General features: G+C 40.9%; 1 protein-coding gene across 1 annotated transcript in view; it reads right to left on the bottom strand.

Annotated features, from left to right (window-relative positions):
• Nucleotides 1-23,748, bottom strand: part of Zbtb20 (zinc finger and BTB domain containing 20) — a 739,052-nt gene that overhangs the window by 167,663 nt on the left and 547,641 nt on the right. The window contains 1 exon segment of the mRNA NM_001105880.3: nucleotides 10,543-10,582. The gene's annotated coding sequence lies outside the window, so the exon portion shown is untranslated.

Below are 23,748 nucleotides of genomic sequence, written 5' to 3' on the forward strand. Positions count from 1 at the left end.
CAAGATCACACAGATCTGTATTTATTAACATAGCAAATGACTTACAATGCCGAGTGGAAAAACAGACTGCAAAACAGCTCTTTTTCCTTCATGTTGGAAAGAGACAAAGGAGAAATAAAAAGGAGAGAGAGAGAAACAGATAAATAGATATACATGAAACTTTATTTCCCATGTATTTATAGAGATTGTCTCTGGGGTGTGAGATTTTAAAGAGTTTTACTGTAAAATTAGTAAAAACACCTGTGTCTTTTTAGCCTTTGAGCTAAGATCAAGTGTATTAAAAACAATGAAATGTGCATAATTTTTAGAATGAAAATTTAAAGCATCTAATTTGAGGGGAAGAAAAGTTCAGGTAAATCCTACAACTACTCTCAAATCCAGTATGATTTTCCTAGTCACTCACACTTCATAGTCGCTTTCTTTTCTTTTCATTTTTTTAAAAAAAGATTAATTAATTTATTTTATGTATGTGACTATACTGTCTCTGTCTTCAGACACACCAGAAGAGGGCATCAGATCCCATTACAGATGGTTGTGAGCCACCATGTGGTTGCTGGGAATTGAACTCAGGCTTTCTGGAAGAGCAGTCAGGGCACTTAACCACTGAGTCATCTCTCCAGAACCCACACTGCTTTCTTGATAGGTGACACTGCCTGACTATGCCCTTGGTTTGTGACATGACCCCTTGTTCCAGGTTTCTACTTTCTATTTCCACAGATTGATAAGATATAGCATAGTTTTACTTTACAGATTTTAAAATATAGGAATCTAAATACTACAAATAACCTATATATTTGCAGGTCCTTATTAGGTTAAATTCTGGGCATTTCATAAGGTAGGAGTTTATTCAGGTATTATGGCAATATTACAAAGAGTTTGTAATTACACAAGGGAATATTTACCATATACTATCAAGTTAATATTACAGAATATTATGCATTCTACCTGCTTTATTATCTTAAAATCTAGAGCAGAGACAAGAAGGTGACCAAAATATGTTAATAACTTTTTTTCTATATAGCAAGGTTATGGATGCTTTCTGTTTACATTATACTTTTTTGATATTTTCTGATAAATGTGAATTATAGAATCATGAAAGAAGTAAATATTTAAAAAAAATACAGCTGCATCACTCCACAGCTGCCAGATTTTACCCCAGATGTATCTGCAATTTAGTTTTGAGTCAAATGGTCCTAATGCCACTTTCTAAAGGGAGCCAGCAGACTGGCAGGACGGGAAAGGCCACTGTTGCTATCCTTCTTCCCCAGGGGAGTTAGATAGCACGCAGCATCTATGAGTACAGGAGCCTTCCTTCCCTCTGATGCTCTGGGCATCTTCTCACATTTCTAGCAGGAGCTCAAGTGACCTACAGTACTTGGTATGTCTCCAGGTCTGGAAGCCTTTGTGGAGGTGGAAGGTACATGTTTTAGTCACTGTTCTATTACTGGGGGGAGACATCATGACCAAGGCATGAAGCTTGCTTACACTTTCAGAGGTTTAGTCCTTTACTGTCATGGTGCGAGAACATGGTAGCACACAGCCAGGTGCTGGAGAGGTGGCTGAGACTTTACACCCTGACCCACAGGCAGAGTCTGGTGTGGGCTTTTGAAGCCTCAGTGCCCATGTCCTGCCCCACCCCTGTGGTGACACCCCTCTTCCAAGGGCACACCTTTCCCCACTAGGCCACACCTCCTAACCCATGCCACTCCCTGATGACTAAGCATTCATCTATATGGCCTTCTGGGTGACATCTCATTCAAGCCACCAGTGTAGATCACCAGTAAGCAATAGAGCCTTGTTTATTTCTCTCAATCGGGAGGTCCCTTGAAAAAGAAAGATGAGGTTTGCATCAGGTCTTCTACAGTTCACTGGTTTTCTTTCTCTTCTTTCCCTCTCTATTTTCCTTCCTTTTTCTCTTTCCTCTCTGTAGTCTCTTTCTCTCTCTCTCTCTTAAATAGCCATTTTGTGTCAGTAGATGCCAGTTTTTAAAACTTAAGATAAAATTCACATTTTATCACACTTCAAGTAGTTTACCTACGTATTCAAAATCGATCATATATTGTTAGTAAAGTGATAGGAGAAATCAGCATTGTCATGCAAGTATATGCACGTGTGATGCACATTAGAAGTGTGGTGTGTGACAGGAACTCTTCCTATTTAATCGGATGGGAGAGAGAATGGAATCTGTAAAGTGCTCATGAGCACGGGCACCCATCATGACCGGCTGTAGAGAGGAAGTTGGGAAGAAGGGATGTAGCTGTGTCTTCTGCATGCAAGGGAAGTGCTGCTTTAGTCAACTTGCAAACCCCTTGTGCCCAGGACTACTTGAAACCTCAACGTTTATCAGCTCTCCTCACCACTTACTCTTGGCAGGCTCTCACCCCCTTAGGAGCCATTATGTGGGAGACCTCATCATTTGTCAGCATCAAACCTATATAAGGGCTGGCATCTGCTGTTGCTTCTTCCTTCAAATAATAGGTGCCCCCCCCCCCCATGCTCACATTCTAGTCTTATAAAGAGCCATCTAGTACTAAATATGGTGTCTTCCTCTCCCTCCTGTGCACTAATCTCACCTCTCATCTGTAGGCTTCCCACAGGCATGCGAACCACCAATGCTTCTCAACAACTTCTTTTAACTTGTGTCTACCTTCAAGCCAGCACACAGTTCATTTTTCGTGCTGTCACAGCAAGGCACCTTACAGTGACCCGTATTTGCAGTGTGTGTCTTCACCGCTCAGGCTCCTCATCTAAACACAAACAAGTTACCTTTTTACCACTGCAACCAAGTGGGTTTTGCTAAGGTCAACAGTAATCTACAAACGGATTCATTGAATGCTTGGGTTTCAATCCTGCCCTTCCCTGTTCTCTCGGGAAACTCTCTTCCCTTGCCTTCTGTTTTCATGTTTCCTGATTTCCCACAACTGCTTCAGTTCTTCCCTACCCCACATGTATGTTACTGATTTTATTCTTTCTCCCAGCTAACAGTAAAAGTTGCTTAAGTTTTTGTTTTGTGCTTCTTAATCAAGACCTCCATTTAGGCATTTTTTATTCATCCCAACAGCATCTTTTACCACCACACACCGATGACCTGGAGTTGGTACCTCTCGTCTACTGCAAATGTCTTCCTACTTTTTTTTATGGCCATGACCGCATTCACCCTGTTCCCTTTTCTGACTCTATGAACCACAACTTTGTTCTCCAGCATTATAATGTTGTCAGTATGAGAGTTCTGTGTATAGATAATAGTTTGCTATCTTGACATTGGCCATTTTAGATTTTACTTCATGAAATATCCTTGAAATTTACTCAAGCTGCTCATTCCGTTTTAGTGATGTACGCATCTCATATGTATGTGCAACAGTTTGCTTAAGCACTCATCCACTGAAGGTGATTGGATGGTTTCCTATTGGGGAGAATTACCAATAAAATAGCTATACAAACTTTTTTTTACATGAGTGTATTTATAATTCTCAAAAGTCCCAAATCTTTCTAAAATAAAATTAAAAAGAAATCAAAACATGCTCTTTCTTAAGTTTGTTTTCCAAATATCCTTTTTATAAAAGGATCAAAATCTTTGATATGGTTCCAAAGGACCTAGGATCATCAAGCCCTGGGTACATTTTCATTTGTAGATTGGGTTGTTCTCTTCGCCCTCTTCTTTAGGGCCTTTAAATGTGTGGGTCCCCTTCCTGGACTCCTTCCTACTACCAACCTCACTCCTTGCTTTGTATCTCCAGATACTAGATCAGATGCTGCTTCCTCAGGAAGGAGTCTGGAAATTTCCACACTCTTTAGATGCTGCTCTTAGAGCATCTGGTACTTTCCTCTCCTGAGGTAAGCGCAGGTTGAAAGTGTATAATCTGTCTGACCATGTAATCACTATCTACACTATATCCCTCAGATTGTAAGGTCCAGGAGTGACAATGTCTGTTTTCATCACCATTATCTCTGTAATGTTAGTAGACACTTGCCTGTGCTGAATGAAATTTGGCCTTGGATTTTAAGAACAGATGGTCCCAATTCAAGTTCTATCTCTAACACTTACTAAGTATTTGTGGAAAAATTAATCAAACTTGGTAAATCTCAGTTTTCCTCATTTGTACAATTATAGTAAGAACATATCTTAATAGTGTGCTTTAAAAAGTTAAATCCGATAACTGATTTAAACAGCACACTATCCAAAGCAAGGCAGCCATTCAGGAAATACTGCTATTATTGGTTTAAGCAGAGATACAAGCATTGTATTTTTCTTCCAATAGGTTTTACTTAGTTAATCAACTTGATTTTTGCTTGCTTCCTTCAAGTAACTGAAGCAAGGTGGAGACTCTGAAAAGCCCTCAAGCAATAGATCTGGGACAAACAGTAGAGCTCCTGATTGTGACCCCAGGGTATCCCCTTAGACAAATGGGACTCTGCTTGTCCTACTGGTTCTAGTTTCAGGTTTCTATCTTCCTTACTTCTCCACTTTTCAGGCTTTCTGGGGGTTAGTAAGAATGTACTTTCTTTATACCGAGTTTTCAAATTAGTTTTCTAACCCTGTCTTGCCTCTTTCTTACCTTATTTTTTATTCTGCTCTGCAGAGATGAGTCATCCTATTAATAAGATAGTCCTTGGTTTGCGTTTCAAACCGGATCCAACGGGATATCGAACTGTGTATGGGCAGGATTTTAGTATCTTTCTTCTTTCTTTCCTACTCACACTAGTGAAATTAGTGACTTGACAAGGTGCTTTCTTATCTTCATATATTTTCTCATGTTTTTAAAAGTTTAAAGTGATGGCATGAGGGTCAAGAGCTCGTTTTGACTTAACCACTATGTTACACTTTCCAACCAGCAGTTATAAAATTATTTTCTGTTACCATTTTTATTGTTTGAAATTTTACTTGTGTATTAATTAATTTCTATTGTATACATGTATATGGCGTGTGTGTGAGAGAGAGAAGAGCGAGAGAGCAAGAGAGCGAGAGAGTGAGAGATAGATAGATAGAGAGAGATAGATAGAGAGAGAGAGAGAGAGAGAGAGAGAGGATGACTGTGGAGGAGGTGCTGTTCTGCGCCTGTATATGGGTTCTGGGGATTGAATGTAGGCAGCAAAGCTTGCTCTACTGATGCTTTTAGCTGGTGGGTTACTTCTTAGGCCTTTTATCTTCCTCTCCTTCTAAGATCAAGTCTTAGATCTTGACTGAGGAAAGCCAGTGTTACTTAAGGACCACTTCAAGATTCCAACATTCAGGTTATGTTTTTGCTTCAAATATCATTATCTTACTTTTTTTTCCTTTTTACATTTTATTCATTTTTCAAGATCCAGTCAAATCGTATTTTACATGAAAAATTTCAGCTAAAAAGGCACAATTTTGAGATTAAAACCTATAAAACTTTCTGGATTATAGCATTCCATTTGGAATTTAGTCATTTATAGTCTTACATGCATATAAAAAACACTCAATAGTTTTAACTTCTTTTTTAAACTCAACCTCAAGTTCCTTTATTACAAGCAAGCACAACAACTGTGCATTTTAGTTCCATCAAATACGATTGTTCTCAAACAGCAGCACATGCTGAGCATCTTGTAGGTGAATGTGGCTATGGCTGCTCTACTGAGCAGGCTTGGATGTGAAGACCCACGTTATAACTGATAGGAGTTGGTAGACAGGCAGTTTCTGAAAGATCATGGCGATGGCCAAGGAAAGCAAGGATGAATCCAATTACGGCAGCCCAGTACTACATAATGAGACCTTATGAGAGACAGAGAAACAGCATGGGAGCTAAAGAAGGGAGAAGGGAAGAAAGGAAGGCTAATATAACCATGCTGTAAGGCTAACATCTCTGAACTGTGTGTTTATCCCTTCTCGGGCTTTGCTTTCACATTAATAGTATACTCTTCCACTGACTTGTGAAAATAAGTAACACGTGGCCCCATGATAGCAAGGGAAAGAGAAGTTCAAGCAGAGGACGATACTGTTTCTGGTTGTTGTAGACTGGTGTGCAGTGTACTTTAGTTCTCAGAATTAGCCAAGAGATGAACGAACAAACAGGCACTACGATCACGGGGCAGGGCGGGGTGAAGACAGAGGCTCTTGGAAATGGTGTCTGAGCAATGAAAGACACAGAATATTTTAAAGATCACTGAATTTAATTTATTCAACCTAAATGCATAAAAGTACAGGTGGGGACATTATTTATGCAGGTATATGCAAATCACTTTATAAAATAGGCAAAGCCCTTCTGCTTTTTATAAGTTGCCAAGGTGGTTCCTGATATTTTAAAAGCTATGCACCTTTAATGTAATTTCCTTAGATTTGGAATCCCTTATAAGAGTCACAGTCATTGTGAGAGCTGGTTTGTTTTTACCCCTCTCCTCTGGGACATTTAACAAGGCTCTCATAAGCACCACAGAAAGAGAGGTTTCCACAGAGATGTGACGGGAAAAATCCCTTGGAAATTGCTGAGGAACAAGTCGCAGTGTTCAAACCAGGGAACATAGGCTTTGAAAACATGAACCCATCTGACCCCTTGAATGGAGTACAGTGAATTCCTGAGCTCTGAAACGTGGGGCCCGGCTGTGCACGCCATATTGGTGCTATAAGACTGGCAGTAGGTTGGCTGTGGCATGGTCTATTTCAAACTCCTTCACAGTGCCCAGTGTTGCATGTTCCCAGATGACATTTGGTTGGCAGAAGCTGGGCCTCCAAAGCTGGCAGTCTGGAATGCAGCCCACTGTGTTTTGACAAACACATAATTGACCATCTGATCACCAGCCTACGTTCTGCACTCAGGTCACTGGGGGATCTGGGTTTTTAATAGGTCCCTACTCTTCATCTTGTACATCTTCTCAAACCTTTCTAGAAAGCAATATAGAGACAACTTAAACACACCCACGCATATACTCCAGTTTGCAAAGAGAACATGGTACGTGAGACACAAGCTGCTGAAATTCTCCTTTAAATTGTCCTGGCAGCCCAAAGTGAACGAGAGAAAAGCACACTTATGGTGAACTCTAATTCAGAGAGAAGGAGTGAATATACTGAATTGTTTCAACACCCGGCTGTGTATAAGTTGCAATTCAGTTCAATGGCTTAGAAATTTTGCTTAGAAAAAGGCAGCAATGGAAAAATGACAGGAAATCGGGGATTGATTGACTTTAGAGAGCCATTATTTAAAAATGCTTTTGTCTCTTATATTCTCTTTCCTCTTATCCCTTGCTCTCTGCGGGCAGAAGAACCCTGTGTATCTCAGGACTAGTAGGAGGAGCTCAGTGCGATGTTCGACTGAGGCCTTCAGTGGGGCGCCTGTCAGGATGTTTGGCTTTAAGTTTGACACCACAATCACATCAGCATTTCTCCTAGAGGGCAAGGCAAGCATTGTGCAGCAGGGCAAAGATATGCCTGAGTTACGCAAATATTAATGCCTGAGTCAGCACTCTGAAATGACCTCTCGTCTCCACCCACTGCACAGTTCAGGCCTCGTGCAGTTTCCTTAGGTTTCTTTAAAATATCTGCAGGGGTGCAAGATCAATTCTAAACTCCTTTGCCTGGCATCAGAGGCCCCTTCACTTGACTCCCGTCTAGCACACTGTAGCACACCAGAGAACTCAGTAGCTAGATCTGGCTGTTACTTGATGCCACCTCACCTTTAAATGCTCTTGTCTTCTCTGACAACGAACCCTTTTCTTTCTCTCCTCCTGTGCCCACTTGGTAAACCCCTAGTAACTATTTTCAGTTCGTGAGTCAGCTTGAACCTTCTGTATGGGTAGGCACTTGAAGATACCTGCATTCCAGTGCCTTTCACAAACAGCCTTTACCCACATGGTCATCTTCCCTAGAACACTGAGGGCTTTCTTCTTTCTCTTTTTGTATTGCTATGCGGCAAGCCCAGGCCTGCACTCCTGCTCCACTTCACTGAGCTCTACTACAAGTACTCTAGCATGAGCTGTCCCCTCAACCCCAGACTGTGCCAGTCTTAATGAAAGGTGGCATTTCTCATTTATCTTGGAGTTCCCAGAACCAAGCTCTGTTACAGGCTTTCTATAAACGTTTGTTGACTGAAAACTAAATAAAGAAGTGTGCATAATTAATCAAAACCAAGCCAAGCAGTAGTAGTGGCTCTTAGAAGCATGGGAGGAGACCACTAGAAATCTAATGAAGGTGGAAAATTCCAGCACTAAGGCATTTTGCGGTAGTCATCACAGGGGTTGGTGACCGGCTTGGGCGAGAGTGAGCTGGGGCGGGGAGGCATGGAGGCTGTGACGCAGTATTTTTTTTTTGACAGAGAATGACAGAGAATGTCAGTATCACATTATCACCCCGCTGATGATTAACTTTTAATATTGTAAAGGACTGTCAAGAGAACTTCATATCTGGGTCTGATTTTCAGAGAAGCCTCGCTGACACAAACTGGGCTTCCCAAACAGGGCTATCTGTGTCATCTGCTTTGAGGCAGCATAGTAGGTTGTGGAGTTTTCCTTTCTGTTTCTGCTGAAGAATAATGGGACAGAAAACTCTTGCAGGAAATCGTGGCAGCTATTCAACTCCTATTTAAATCTGGGTCAATTCCAGATTCGGACACTGGATGCAGTGCCAAGGACAGAAGGTCAAACAGGCTGAGTTCTGCACCTGTCCAGAGGAGGTCATTGAGGAGGCACTCGGGAATGAGAGGCACTGGGGGGGATAATGTTCTGGTTTGTTCCCAAGGAACTTTTCCTTTGCTTCTGATCGGCCTCTAGAGTACCACCCCTGGAGCCATCAGCTGTGTCTGTGGGGGCACTTGAGGACACAGGACTGTTACTGGCCCTGTTATCCTGCTGGCATAAAGGCAACTCGAGGATTTCTAACAAGTCAAGTAAGCAAGCATACAGCCTGACTGGGGGTGGGACAAGGTCATGAGTACATGAAGGGACTACTAGCTTGTTACAGGTTTTTCTTTTTCCCAGCCTTACTCTGCTTTAAAAAAAAAAATTCTCCAGAAACTGCTCTGCTGATGTAGCACAGAATTAGCTTCACATTTTCTTACGAGGCCGACACAGCCTTTCAATTAGAGGCCTCCCAACTTGATTTCTACTAGGTAACATAGGTCTCCTATACAGTTTGTGCCTGATGCTTGCCCTAAAGCACTGACGTCATAATAGCTGAGCTAGGCGGGCAGAAGTACATCGCCTCGTGCTGACTCATCTTGGTGATGTGAGGATTAATGCCTTGTCTAACACTGAGCTATTATGTGAACTGTTTTTACACAAAAGAGCTGTTACAAAATGATTTGCCAGTCAGAGCACTAGAAATATGCAGTGCTAGGTAACGAAGGGGAAGGATAGGAAGGCACACAGTGGTAACCATGAGCATGCACACTGACATCCTCCCAAGCATTAGCTGACCCACTATACCAACACGGAGAATGAATAGGGAATGAGAAGGCTTAAGGCCAGGTAGGACGGAGCCCTGTTGTATAACACAGCACCAGTCTTTGTGGAGTCTAATCAATCTCCTTTCTATGCCAGATAAAATGTCACATTCAACTTTAGCCTTAGCATCTTCCTCTGCATTCTGCTTTCTTAAATTTGCTGCAGGCTTCTAGGAATGAAAGTGAAAGCCACGCACGTGTGGGTCGCCCCGCTCCTGCCCCTGTCCGTACAAACCAGTGCAACACAGGAATCACAGAGGAAGAAAAGACTTGAAGAGGTTGGTTGGTGACAAAGTGAATAAGGGACAAAGGAAGATGCAACTACCAGGATCCCCATGGTTACTTAGGATATGAACTGACTGCCTGTCTCTGTAGGATTTCTTAGGTGCTGCCTTCTGGTAGTGACTTGATTATTTGATTTCATTACCCCAGAATCTCTTATAAGCAGTCCAAAGTAATATTTATCCAAATCTGCTCAGTGCAGCCTGGTTTGGTCTTTAAATAATAAATGTTCTCTTTTTCATTTTAAATCATTTTCCCCATTTCTTATTTTTATTCCCCTAAAAAATTTCCAGTTTTTTTCTGAAAATAAATGGTACATTCTATAAACTTGCAGGCACATATGAATCCTGGATTTCTTTTATTTTTCTTCCTAGACTTTATAATTTTACACAAATTTTTTAGCCTATTTACTTTTCAGGCTTGTACTTCTTGGTAAAAGGATATTATAAATTTTGTCAATAAATGAAAGCTCTGATCTAGAAGTTAAAATTAAAAATGGTTGGACCTAGGGACGAGTGAATAACTGCAGAATAAATAATTGCGGATTGATTGACAGAGGAGCAAAGCCCAACTGTTGCTGAGATCTGACTGTGGACTGTAAGCTTCAGTTCAGAAGAGCAGGACTTCTGCAAATAGCAGCTGCAGGAGGGAAAGGGCAGGCTTTTCAGAGGACAATGGCTGGGCTGCCGCTCCCTCACAGAGGGCAGATTACCAGTTTACCACCCGACTTGGCTCCAAGCAGGAAAAGCACTAACCATGGATGCTGGACACCACAGTGAAGTCAACTAGGAAACATGACACCAAAACCCAGCATTTGCACAAATTTAACACTTGTTTTCTTAAAGGTAAAGAAGCCACTTTTACTCACATGAAGAGCAGAAACAGGCAACAGACTGGTGGTCAAGGAACTGAAAATGAAAGAAAAGACAAAGAATTAAATATAAAATCTAATGCAGCAGGGAACACAGAACTTTGAGATACTGATAGAACTCATTGCACTCACACTTTGTCACCTGTAGCCACAAAATCATTAATGTTCACTTCAGCAATTTTCAAGAGCTGCAGCCTTGCTATGACTGAGGCCAGTATAACCCTGTACAAAAAGGACCAAGACCTTTCCTGATGTCACCTGACCTCTATTAGACAGCCTCTCGAGAGGGCTGGTCCTGCGCACTAAAGCAGTTACTAGCTATACTTGTCTCTGTACATTCCTTAGCTTTAATAAAAAGCTTCATATTCGGATCTTCAGTTACACCAGCTACATTCCATGTGTGCAGTGGCCATGTGCAGCTTGTGACGACCTTAATGAACAGCACACAGAACATTCCTGTATTGCAGAGAGCTCTATTTTTGATGGCGATATTGTGATAGGGTGAACAGAACAAAAACGTATGCACCCAAACGTGGCTCTAATGATGACACTCTCAGGTTTGGGGAAGTTGACCGTGATAGCTTGACATTCTATGTTTTTAAAAGTCGAATAGTTATCCTTTACAACCCTTAAACAACAAAACAAATAATCGGTTACTACTGGGATGCACCATAGCTTTGATAGGTAACTCTTTTACAGGAAGAAATTAAGGTAACAAAACTCCTTCCACCAGTCTCACAGATAACACCAGCTATACCACTTCATGTAAAGCCTCCAAAAGTATCAAGACGAAGGACCCGATCACACTGAAAAATGCCAAAGCAGAAAACTAAATTCAGGAGGCCTCATTCTCTAGAAGGTTTTCTGGACAAGTGAGCCATGGAAGAGACCACTCTAAAGAAATGTTTTCCCTGTGTGGTCAGTATGAAACGTGCCTGGGCCTGCAGCTGTGAATTGTGATGGTCACCCTGGGACAGGAAGAGTTCCAAAGGAAATCTGCAGACTGGATCACAGTATCCAGCAGTGTAAGACATACCTGGGATCTCTTGTGCAGTAACTTATTTTTTCTGCACAATTGATAGGCTAGTCTTCAAAGACTATAGTTTTATATATTCATGTTTTCTCTACACACCAAGACACCAAACCACCACACTGTGCATATTTTCGTCATTTTATCTCCTCCCCTCTCCCTCTTCTTTCAATATTCTTTCCCCTCCCCCATTTTTCACACATGGTTTATCTCTCAAGAAAGTAAAGGGTCATATGCCTCGTGACTTTTCTATAAAATATGCTCAATTACCACTTATCTATTGCCTGCTACAGATCAAATAAGACTCAAAAATAGATTATGATCTTTGAAAACCATATCAGGTGTCTATGTCATTATATCTGAGGAGGTAAATTTTCTATTTGAACTCCAAGGAGCATTTACTCACAAAATTAGAAAGTTATCAGACTGACCAACATATGTGAAGACTAATAATCTATCTTCCCTGATGTAAAATGATGCACAAACTACCAATGACAAGAATCTAAGACAGAAAAATGACAGTGTATGTTACAGTTTAAGACAAAACAAAGTTAAATTGGGAGTTTGGGGGATATAAGTTTGTCCTCATATATTAATGGAAGACAAAAAAATGACCCCAAATTTAATACTAATGTTAAAAATTTAATTTCATACTTCATGTAAAATTCATAAATGTTCATAACTGTCAAAAGGTTCCCTCCTTCTTGATTGAATTTCAGTCTGCTATGTGATTTTACAAGATGTATTCATCTACATAGATTTACTTTTGCTCAGTTGAAAATGTTATGTATTGATACGTGCCCTTTCCACCCAAGTAATAGTCACCTTATATGTCTGTAAGTTGTTTTTTATACGAAATGCAAAGAATTAAGTAGAATAGTTTTGCACGGGATTTAAAACATTTGCGTGGAATATTCCAGGTTCAATACACAAATATGTGGCAAAGGATATAAAACTGTAAAGGCCAAATAATTCAGGACATTAAAACCCAGCGGTGGGCGCTCACACCAAGTGAGAAGCGGGAGGAGTAATGTGTGGCCATGCCTAATCTTTGCTTTGCGATGCCAAAAGTGTCAATCTCCAAGGCCCTAATTGTAATTTAATTGTAACTGAAAAGGCTAGTTCACCTAATTTAAATTTACATAATGTTCTGGGGCAGTGGTTTTCAACATTTAGAGATGATTCTGGTTCCTAGGAGAATTCTTTTCCCCAGAAAGCTCAAAACAAGTTTCAAGGAGTGTCTGGTTCCAAAGAAGTCCACATGTATGACTCCTCTGGGTTGATTATCCATGGATTGGGAGTTGGGGGATGAGTAAAGAAAATTCTCTTTATATTATCTTCAGAAAGTTTAAGCCAAACATAAGCTGAAGCCAGGAGTAAAGAAAGTGTTAAAAATGTAAAATGAAAAAAGGTCTAAGTTGATAAAGATGTATGACTAGAGATACTAGTTATTTTAAGGTCCCCTGCTTGGACCTTTATAATAATTTCTCCATTCATTGCTATTAGTATATATTATAATATAAAATAATGGGCTCTGTTATAATTCATCTATGATGTATATAATGTACTTAGATCATTATCCACACTTTATAATTCCTTTTAAAAATGTCCATGGAGAGGTTACCGCAATGGGACAGAAGTCCCGGCTCTGAGTAAGTGCTGTGATGTCAGACGTCAGGTAGGGAAAGGTGTGCCTAGTTTGCATCTGTGTCAACCCAGCTCTATGGGGTACCCAGAGGCACCCAAACTCACACATGGCAGTTTTCCTGAAGGGCTGGTTTTCTTTGTGTATAAATAACTTAAACTGTTCTTTGTACATATATCCATTTCCCCATTAACTTTTTTCTTGGATGTTTTAAAAGAAACAAAACAGATGCTCCTCTTGGCCTTGCATTTCTTCTAGCTCAGTAACACAAACAAGAATATACTGAGAACAGAAAAGAGAAAAAGAATCTGTGTGTATTTTCAGGGCTAATACCCGAGACCTCCCTGAAATGTCCTGTCTGTGGCATACCAGGCCGTGTCCTGGAGGAATGCGGGACCATTCCAACTTGAGGACTGCCTGCCTGAGGGCAAGTGTGAGAGGCACTGTCAAAGCGAATCCCTGAACCCACACTACAGGGGAAAAATACTGTTACCCTGCACTTATTAGAAGAAAGAAGAGATTTCAGAAACTAGGAAACTTACCCCAAATCACACAGCCACTACCTCTGAGTGAGTCCGTGCCATTCCACAGTCCACATACTCTAACCACTAAATTATACTACCTTTAGGTGTTTCCCACTTGCTGTTTCCCCTTGAAGGCTGGGCTCATTCAGGATTTTGCAGGCTGGTTTAGGCTTTGATTTGGAAGGACATAAGTTTGGCTTGATTTGCACTCTGAGTCTCTCACAGTGGTGAGGAAGAGCTATTATTATACCCATTTTATGGTGGGGAAGACTGAACTGCTTGGCAGCTGAGGTATCTGGATGGGTTAACAACAGAAGCCTGCCTGCCAGTCTTCCCTCTGAACTAATTCAAAGTTCAGGCCACCTTACTGGCCAAGCCGGCTTTTCTGCATATGGATTAACACTGGGTGACAAAGAGTACCACGAACTTTGCTAAGAGGGAACAATAATAATTCAGTAAGGAAGGGAAAAGAAATAAGTCATCATAACTCACAAAATCGGTTTCTCTGAGGACTGTGAATAGAAAAGGGAGTGCTTATTCATCACAGATGAATCAGAAAATTAGAATGTGTCACTGCACTGATGACAGAGCCCAGGAATTCAGATGCACTCCAGTTCCAAACTCATCTTGCTGGCCGAGAAGGGTAAAGATACGGCAGGCACGCAGGCGTGACCTCTTAGGCAGGCTTCTTAGTCTCTTCTGGTAGTCTTTCTCAAAGTTAGGTGGGTTTGTAGTTCTGTTTCATATGGGTAGCGACAATTTTTAAATGTTTATGTTTAAATATATATGTTTAAATGTCTTCTACTGTTGTAGAAATATCGTATTTAGTCACTGTATGTGGGAGTCTTCACAAACATGAGGCTGAGTAGTACTTTGACTTCCGGGATTTCCAAAGGCTGGGGAGCTACTGGAATTCCAGATACACGTGCCCCTCGGAACGAGTGCTAGCTCCACAGACTCTTGTCAACTGACATTCCTTCTTTGCATTGGATGCAAGATTTTTTTATGTGACAGAGTCAGGAAGTGTTATACTAGACTTAATGGCATTTTGTGTACTCTGCAGTAGGGAGTTTTTAATTCTCCAGATTTTTTTTTTTTAACCTAAACATGGGGAAAGGTTTGTGAGTTAAAGACAGGGTATGAGTGCAGACAGATTCTTTGCAACACCATGGTGGGCCCTTTGCTTAAGTATTTTCATTTCCTTTGTTCAATGGGAGAAAATAAAAAATTCCTGTGCTCAAGTTGGCCTTATGAGACCATATTATTTTGTATCCATCTCAAGAAATAAAAGAATAATAAACGTTATGACATAACTGTGAGCAACATTTTCTTTAAACCTCAGATGATGGGATAAGCTAATAACCAATGGAGAGAGGATGTAGAAACCAAAGTTCCATAATTACTCATGGTACGGACTATGTATTAGCCTTTGCCAAGATACAATTAAACACCTGCCCCACCCTGTCCACATCTCCTGACTCTTCATGATGCTCACAGAATCAGAGAAAATACAAGAAAGCAAATGAAGTGAGAGCAGCATCTCTGTGAGTGGTGGCAAAGGCTACATTTATATTTAAGGTGGGTTCTATTTTAATTATAATTTATTTTTTGTGTGAATCTCATATATATTGGAAGGAAACATGACCATATCCATCCTAGTTCCTCCCTCTTCTGCCCTCCCTAGAAGATTTTAGGAGCATTCAATGATGTAATTCCATTTTTTCTTTTTCCTATAGCAAATTGAGGTGTGTGTAGGTAGGTGAATGTGTGTGTGTGTGTGTGTGTGTGTGTGTGTGTGTGTGTGTGTGTGTGTGAGACCTTAAAAAGTCTGACACTGTTACTATGTGGCCTATCAATTAAAGGCAACAATACTGCTCTAGTCTACCATTAATGTCATTTGCTACAGAGATTGTTGCCATCACACAAATACTCCAAAACTTCTCAATATAGAAACACAGAGAAGAACAGTGCTGGGTTCGGTGGATCATAGAATGAATATGAGCACAGCCGAGGCACAGATAAGTATCCGGATCCATGGGAACAGAGGGTGACCATCTCTCCAAAGGCTCCCTCAAATGGTTAAAATACAAAGAAAAAAAACTAGGACCCACATAGCAAAAGACAGAAAGTAATCAGGTATTTGGGCCCACTGACTGGTTAAGCTGTGGGGACAACATAAGCAAGGTCTGTGTTTTAAAGACTTAGGAGCAGTGTTCTGTAATACAGACTGCAAAGTGTGACTTTCATCCTTGTCACAACTAACTATTTGCTTAAGCGCATCCAAGGCCTTTCACAATCTGGCCCAAGCCCATCTCTGTTTTCCTCTCCACTGTTTCTTTATATACTGTGACAGACTATTATGTTTCTCCCTGCGCATGCCCAGGACATCCGTGTCTCCGAGCCTTTGCTGACAGTTCACACTTGGATCTCCCAAACCTTGCTAAGTGTGCTAAACACAGCACGACACTCCAATGTTTGTTGAATAAATGTCATCTGTCTATTTTAGGAGACAAAGATGATAGAAAAAAGTTGTCAAATCAGTAAATAAATAGCAGTAGAAAGAGAGGTCAAGGGAAAGTTAATTTTAGTGTGTTTTAGGAGTGGGGGCAAGAGGAGCTTTATGACCAGGAGTGCTGCTGTTCTTTATTCCTGGGTCTAGCCAAGGCTATGAGTCAGTTACTTTTTTGGGAATGAGTTTAAACCTCAAGGTTAAATGAGCACAAATGCTCTGTCCATCAGGATATAAGGAAAAGTTGGGGCTATTTCCACACCAGCACAGTGGAATTAAAATATGCAGTGCCTGTGTCAGAAGCATCATATATGACAGAACTTTTAAAAATAGTCCTGCTTGCCACAGAAGGAGCTATGGAAATAAAAGTAACTGTTAAAAAATAGGGATAATTTAGGGAAGAAAGCCGAGTTGCATCTTCACAGTTTTCTCACTGGAAGAGTCAGTACGTGGAGGAGCAGGATTGGCATTTCTGTCCTTGGGCAAAATATATCAAATAGGTGAGTGAAGAATTTAAGGCTTCAAGAAGAACACCCTAAATATGCCGGTTGTAAATAATCAAATAGATTGCTACGAGCAGTTACGAAATTTCTTTCTTCACAGCTCTTTAAAAATAGGAAAGATCCTCATCTATTTTGGATTGCAGAAATGCAAGTCTGCCTCCAGCCAGGGGGTGAATTGAATAACCTCTCGAGCTCTACTTAGCTCAAGATGACAACAAAATCTTATAAAATGCTGACCCTACAAATAACACAGACCCATAATACAGTTTAATAAAGTACATCCTAAACTTAAAGAGGAATTAGGCAACACAGATAGTAAGTTATTAAAATAAAAATAGTATATGGGATACTTAGGTATTGGTTCAATTTACCAAGTGCCTCTGACACAAGTAAAACAGAGGGAAAATGTACTATAACCTACTACAGTTCTGGCATAATGGTTAGCTACAGACCAACAATATTCTAACAATTCGTTCTTACATCTAAGAAGGTTAGCTGAATATTTCATAAGTCTGGAATTGAATGTGCATTATTAACTAAATTTTCAATTAAAAAAGGTGGAAGAAAAGTCCAGAACATAACATAAAAACTCAGTATTATTACTCCCAAATCCAACTTCAACAATATCAGGAGGACCAGGGACCAGCTCCTATAAATGAGGAAATGGGCCCCATATGCTTAAGAATCCACATGCCCTGACCGACTCCTGGGGCTGTCCTGGGTGGGAGCAGTCAATGACTGTTTTCTATTTACCTTGGAGCTCTGGAGCTCGGCAGAGGTGTCCGTCACCCACAGCACAGGTTCAAATGAGTGCCTCTGGTGACCGTGTCAGGGCCAATCTCATTTAAAAAGCAGTTTGCTACATTTCTTAAGCAGACGATGAGCCTATTCTATCTACGGATCAGAACAGTAGCTTAGTGAACCATTGCCCAGTTCTTTAACAAAACACTAACATGCTGCAATCAACAGGCAGGCAGAGAGCCTCCAGGAAGGTCAACACACACACACACACACACACAAACACACACACACACACACACACACACACACACACACACACGTGGGCGCGTTAGTGCACAGTTATAGAAGAAAGCTATTTCTAAAGATGAGCTTTGACTATTCAAACTTTGGAGTTGTAGTGACTTTCGTTAGGAACACCCAAACCTAGACACCCAGCCCCCAAAGTCAGTTTCGATGTAACTTAAGAAAGATACGGTTACAAAAACAGACTGCGAGAGAAAGAACTGTAGTTTTTTCCAAATCCATTATTTTCATAAGAACAGGAATCAAAGAGACAAACTATGCCAATTTCTTCATAGCTGACTTGTCACAGGCAATTGAGCTAGTCCCCACTAATGACTTCTTGAGGTTGTTTATTACTGTGATCAGGAGCTGGGAGGAGAGAGGTCTAAGACCTCTCAAAAGAGATATTTTGTTCAGTATCACCATAGCAAATAAAGTCAGCATAAAGCTAACTCGGACAGCTTAACAAGCATGATGGCGGATGCATGTAACCAGTGCTTGGGAGGTGTCAAACGCCAGGAATGAACTGAACAGCACAGGGTCGAGTCTGCCTACCAGCAGCCTGGAATCTGAGAAGCTGGGGCACAACAGGCTTGACGCAGGCTGTTAGATTCATAAAGCTCACTCTCTGCCTCCCGCCCTCCACCCCTTCTGATCTCCACAGCCACATTCTGATCACCAAGCAGCTGTAGAAAAATGACCAAATGTACAGGGATTGTTTCTCTGTGGACATCCCCAGTCAATTCTAGTCTCTATATCACAGTTTGCACTCAGTAATTGTTCTAATACTTCCTCTTAGGGGGATTTGCATTTTCTCAACTGTCTCTACAAGATCCAAATTTAGTTTTTTTCATAGGTAATGAAAGAGGTATAAGGTCCCCCTCCAGTACACCTACCCCCCCCCCCCATGTGTATGTGGGGTGAAACTGGGCTCTCTGCTGCACTCTTCAAAATTTCAATCTGTTAACTGGTTCACTTCAAAAAGGCCAATTTGCTTCTTGCTTAATTTCAAGTAAAAAAGAAAATCTAGATGAGACACACATATATGTTTTCTTCTCAATATTATAAGCATTTTGGGATTTTCTGTTCAGATACTTTATAAACATGAGAGCAATTTATTCAGAAAAAGGAAAGCACCGATGGTTTCTGTTGAAAGTTCGGCAGTGTATCTCTCATTCCTCACCCCTATTGGTCCCGAGCTGCTTGCTAGCGTAAGTGCAGGAAGACTATAATCTCCTCTACCCCAGAAAAGCATGGCCTCAGCGTCCCCTCGTAGGTGTCTGGGTTCTTGCAGTCGGTCACCTATGAAGGATGTGGACTTGTGAGTGTTTTCACTCTGCTCCTCAGCCTCACACTTCCTGAAGGACTAGACTATATAAATGACCTAGTGGATCCTCAGACCAAACCAGGGCTGAGCTGATGTCTGCTAACTGGGAACCCACGACAGTCTCTGAAAATATAAAGATTTTACCCGCAGTTTCAGGAAGAAATTGTTGCTTCTAAAGTGAGATCTAAACAAGTAAGGTAAATTATAAGAAACTGACTCTTAAGTGTTAGCAGAGGTGAATTTCTAAATGTACCAGTTTGCCAAGGCTGTCTCACACCCTGAACTCATTTTCACCATTTGACAGTGGCTAGTACCAGTCCCTTCAAGGGAAGTCCATTTGTCTCGGCCCAATGAAGCCCAAATGATTCATTACACAAAAAGGTTCCATTCTCATCTTCATCAATTTGCACCCTAGACTGAAGCACCCTAGCCTTCCTTTAATCTTGGTTTCTCCCTGGGAAGTGACCGACCCTCCCACCCCTGCGCTGAGCTAAGTACTCCTACACTGAGCATTACAAGAGCCAGAGCAGTGAGGTCAGAGGGTTTGACCATGTCTGTGGCAAGCATTGCATTGGTGAAGGGTGGTTCTACACGTATAAAAACAGCCAAGGGACTGAAAACCTTCACAAAATAGCATTTATTCAAAGGTGAGGAAATAATTGAGAAAAAAATTTTCTTGTCATTCACTCAGTTTCTTGCCCTGTCCACTCTCTAAGTACCAGATAATACACAGTAATTGCTGAGGGAGAGATGTTTGACCTCTGGTGAGAACACCAGAAAGGTATTGTGCTTTAGTGGAAAACTCCTTCCCTATTCCCAAACAGTGTCAGGAAGAGTGCTGCATAAAGAATGACAGAACTCATCTCTTTTTTCCATTTCAAGGAACAGACTCATGTTTTTCCAGATTTGTTCTTGCCAAAGTGAATGCCGCTAAAATTCTTATGATAACTGTTTTCTAACTTTTCAGAAAAGGAGCAAAAGCTGAACATGATGATGGTGGGAGACTTAGTGGAGTCTGCCTGTCAACATGATGAAACGGAAAAAGCTTTCACAGAACATGTCCACACACCCCAGAAAACCACCTTTAACATATGTCTAGGGGAGGGAGAGTGGCTTTTGCCATGGCAAAAGAAAGGAACGTCATTAATTTAGACAGTAAGTGTAAGGTTCTGTTAAAAAATCTTTGAGGATAAATCACAGAAATGCACTGTGGACAGACACAGGGAAGCAAGCAGGTTCTAGGTCATGGAGGAAACTATTCAGAGGAACCAGCAGACTTGAAAATCTCTTATCTCTGCAACTGGCAAGAAGAATTCTATGCTAACTCCCTCAATTCTACTAAGTACAGGGCTTCAGAGTTATAAAAATTTAGACGTAAATAGAGAAGAAATGGTCTTTTCTGAATGTCCTATCTGAGGCAAACTATCAGATTTCACCCTTGTCCAAACTGGTTAATTTTGGTACCACTGGGCAGAGAGGATGCCAATGTGTCGTGACCTTTCAACCTCTCCCACTGCAAATGACTTATGTATACACTATTAAATGTGCACACATTTCTTCCTGTAGTGGACATGGTACAAGAAGAAACATAATCTAATATTTAAAATTATTGTTGAAGTATCTTAAATCCTGTTTTGAAACCAAAGGCCTTATCAAAGTTCTACAACACACTATCTGGCCATGCTCTTCGAGCGTCCTTAGGCAAAGCTGCCAATAGAGGGTTGTATGGGAGAAGTTGGTATCAAAAGCAAAGCCCAGATTTGAGCAAGGCATGATTCACTTTTATTCACATGAGTTAGAAGTGTCATGTTGACAGGTTACCTATATTAAGCTCTTATGAATGGATCTCCAGACATTGGCTAGAGCTTGTTTTCCTGTTCCAATAGGATTGTACTCTATGATTACAAATACCCTCTTGCAAGTTTCCAGGGTCTTTGGGACTCAATAAAGCACACCTCTCAGTATCTCTCTGGATTCGTCACCTATCACTCTAATGCAAAATTATTCCAACTGACAATAAAATATGAAGGGAGACAGGATGAGGAATGTGAATGGAACTTAAAAAGAAAGAACACAATTTCAAAATTAGTGACTTTATGCTTTTATTAAACTCAATTCTCAAAACTAAGTCTGCTAAAGTTTCCGAACTTACTTTGAGGGTTCATCTCAGACAAAGGGGAAGGTGGGAAGTATCTTTCAGATGGTACTGTACATCCGTTCATTAGCTTAGAGGTGTTTGTTCACAGCCTGGTGCAGCCTAGGCTGCCACTCAGACTGCAGTCCTCCCATCCTATCCTGCTTGGAGCCTCTCCCGCTCTGTTCTGGGGAGGCCTATGCCTCTACTCTTCGTTTGATGATCTACTTTAGAAGGTGATGGTGACTATTCCACCTGACACAGGCCATCCCCTTTTGTCGTCTTTATTTGCTCTTCTCACTTGCTCTATGACAATGGATGACTTTGTTCTTTGTGGCCTGCAGTATCTGCTCAGCTAACATGTCCTGCTTCCAATTCTCTTTCTTTCTCAAATCGACATGAAAATATTCTAAAGTCTACAGAAAGCCTTTTAACTTTTTGACATGGATCTTTACAACTTGGTCCGAATTTCTTTCTCTTTGAACGACTAATAGGACTCAGTCCCTAAGAAGCACATCTGAAATTATAGGCAAACTTCAAATCACTGGTTTCCCTAATCATCTTCTAGTCTTCCAGACAGAACCGTCTGAGCATTCGCCAGTGGACCATAACCTTAAATGATCTCCGGGCCTAATGAATAACACATCCCTGCTCCTTTGCAAGGAGACACCTCCTTCAGTATCTTTAGTGCTTTTTACACTGAATCTTTAGTACCACCGAGGCAGACAGTACGCACAATGCTACACTAGTGGACTAGCTTTCCCCCTCACATATCTTCCTAACAGCAAAAGAGAACTGAATGTGTGGACAGAGCACCACCACTTGTCTTTCAGACGTTTTCATCTCATATAAACAGTAGTGGTGGAATTATAAATACCATTATTCCTCTTCATGGCAATGTCTTATTATCTTTCATAAACAGAAGTGAACAAATACGTACATGACACCAATCAATCCCTTTTTTAAAAAGTGCAGGTTTTATATTCCTAAACAGTGGTAGAGGAATTTAATGAATTCACCATGTAGTTTACTTGTTTATTTTTTGAATGTTAATGAAGTAAAACCAAATTATCGCTTAAGTTCTTCCAGGCTTACATTATCCATTAACACTGTCCATGCCAACATGGGGCCTGGAGGCGGTGGATCCAGGAGCAACAGTTCCAAGTTCCCCAGTCAGCAAACCAGGCGCTCAGCATCCAGGGCAGCAGTATGTCAAGATGCTGGCATGGAGATTTCCTTGTGTGAGGCAGGTAGGAATAATAGCAGTGAGAAGAAGCTATTTGAGGGCATTAAGTGAAAAGGCTAAGGACATTAAACCTGGAAGTGGTCTGAAGAGAGACTACAGAAGTGGGCAGGGACTACCTCAGCCGTCTTCACACTAGACTCCCTTCTTCCCAGCACTCCTGCTGTTTTTGTCTTCTCCTGCTTCACACCCTTTGTCTCTCTGTTCCTCACATTTTTTGTCCTACCTATTTATAACAAGTAATGGGAATAATTTAAGAGGGATTGAAGCAAAAAGAAAAGAACTGAGACTTATGATAATATACTGCACACATACACACATATATAACCTATATTTGATTGATGAAGAAGCAGAAACTGGGACTTTTGAGATTTAAAAAATTCATGGTATGTCTGGTCATATTAATCTCCAGACCAGCTGGGTTTTAGCATTGCTAGAAAAGCTATAACAGGATCAGGAGTAGGAAAAAAAAGGGAAAAAATGGAATTCTATAAGGATTCATATTTGGAGTGAAAGGAGGACCTCTTTAGAAATGCCTATTCAAATTCCCCCAAAGACTTTTTTAACTTATATATATATATAGATAGCATCAAGAGAAAAGGCTTAGCAATTCTCTCCTAAGCTTTAGGAAACTACTGAACCCTACATATTATGCTCATTTCCATTCACTCAAGAAAGTAGGATAACTGGGACATGGTATCTCACAGTGAAGAACATGGTTGGTTACTTTGCTTGGATGACATATGGAGACAGGGCCCATAGGGACAGAGATGTCCTTAAAAATACAAACCAGGTTGATCTGAATGTACAGGATAGACAAGATTAGCTGTACAGTGTCATCTGCAAAGCATATAAAAGCATGCTCTAACCAAGCACTAACTTCTGGGTACAGGATGCTGGGGAGAAAATGCAATATGATCAGATGGGTGTGGTGTTACCAGCTGTAATCCTATCAATACTGAGGCTGGGACAGTGATGTTGTTAGTTTGAGGGTAGCCTGACCTACATCGTAAGAACATGTTTCAAAATACCCTACAAAACTCAAATTAATAGTAAGCTTGTGGGAGTTCTTGTTTTTGGAACTTAGGTAGGGAAAGGTGACTGAACCATTCGACCTCTGATGTTTATAGATATAAGGAAGCAGAGAGATAGAAGCAGCACAGAATGGGAGTCTTAAGGATAGTACTACATTTGCCTCTTGTGAAATGATCCCTTGTCTCATGACACATTCCTATTTCTTCTTCTCTTTCATCCACAGCGCTCTT

This window comes from Rattus norvegicus, chromosome 11 (assembly GCF_021556685.1).
Source record: "Rattus norvegicus strain SHRSP/BbbUtx chromosome 11, alternate assembly SHRSP_T2T, whole genome shotgun sequence".
Taxonomy (NCBI): domain Eukaryota; kingdom Metazoa; phylum Chordata; class Mammalia; order Rodentia; family Muridae; genus Rattus; species Rattus norvegicus.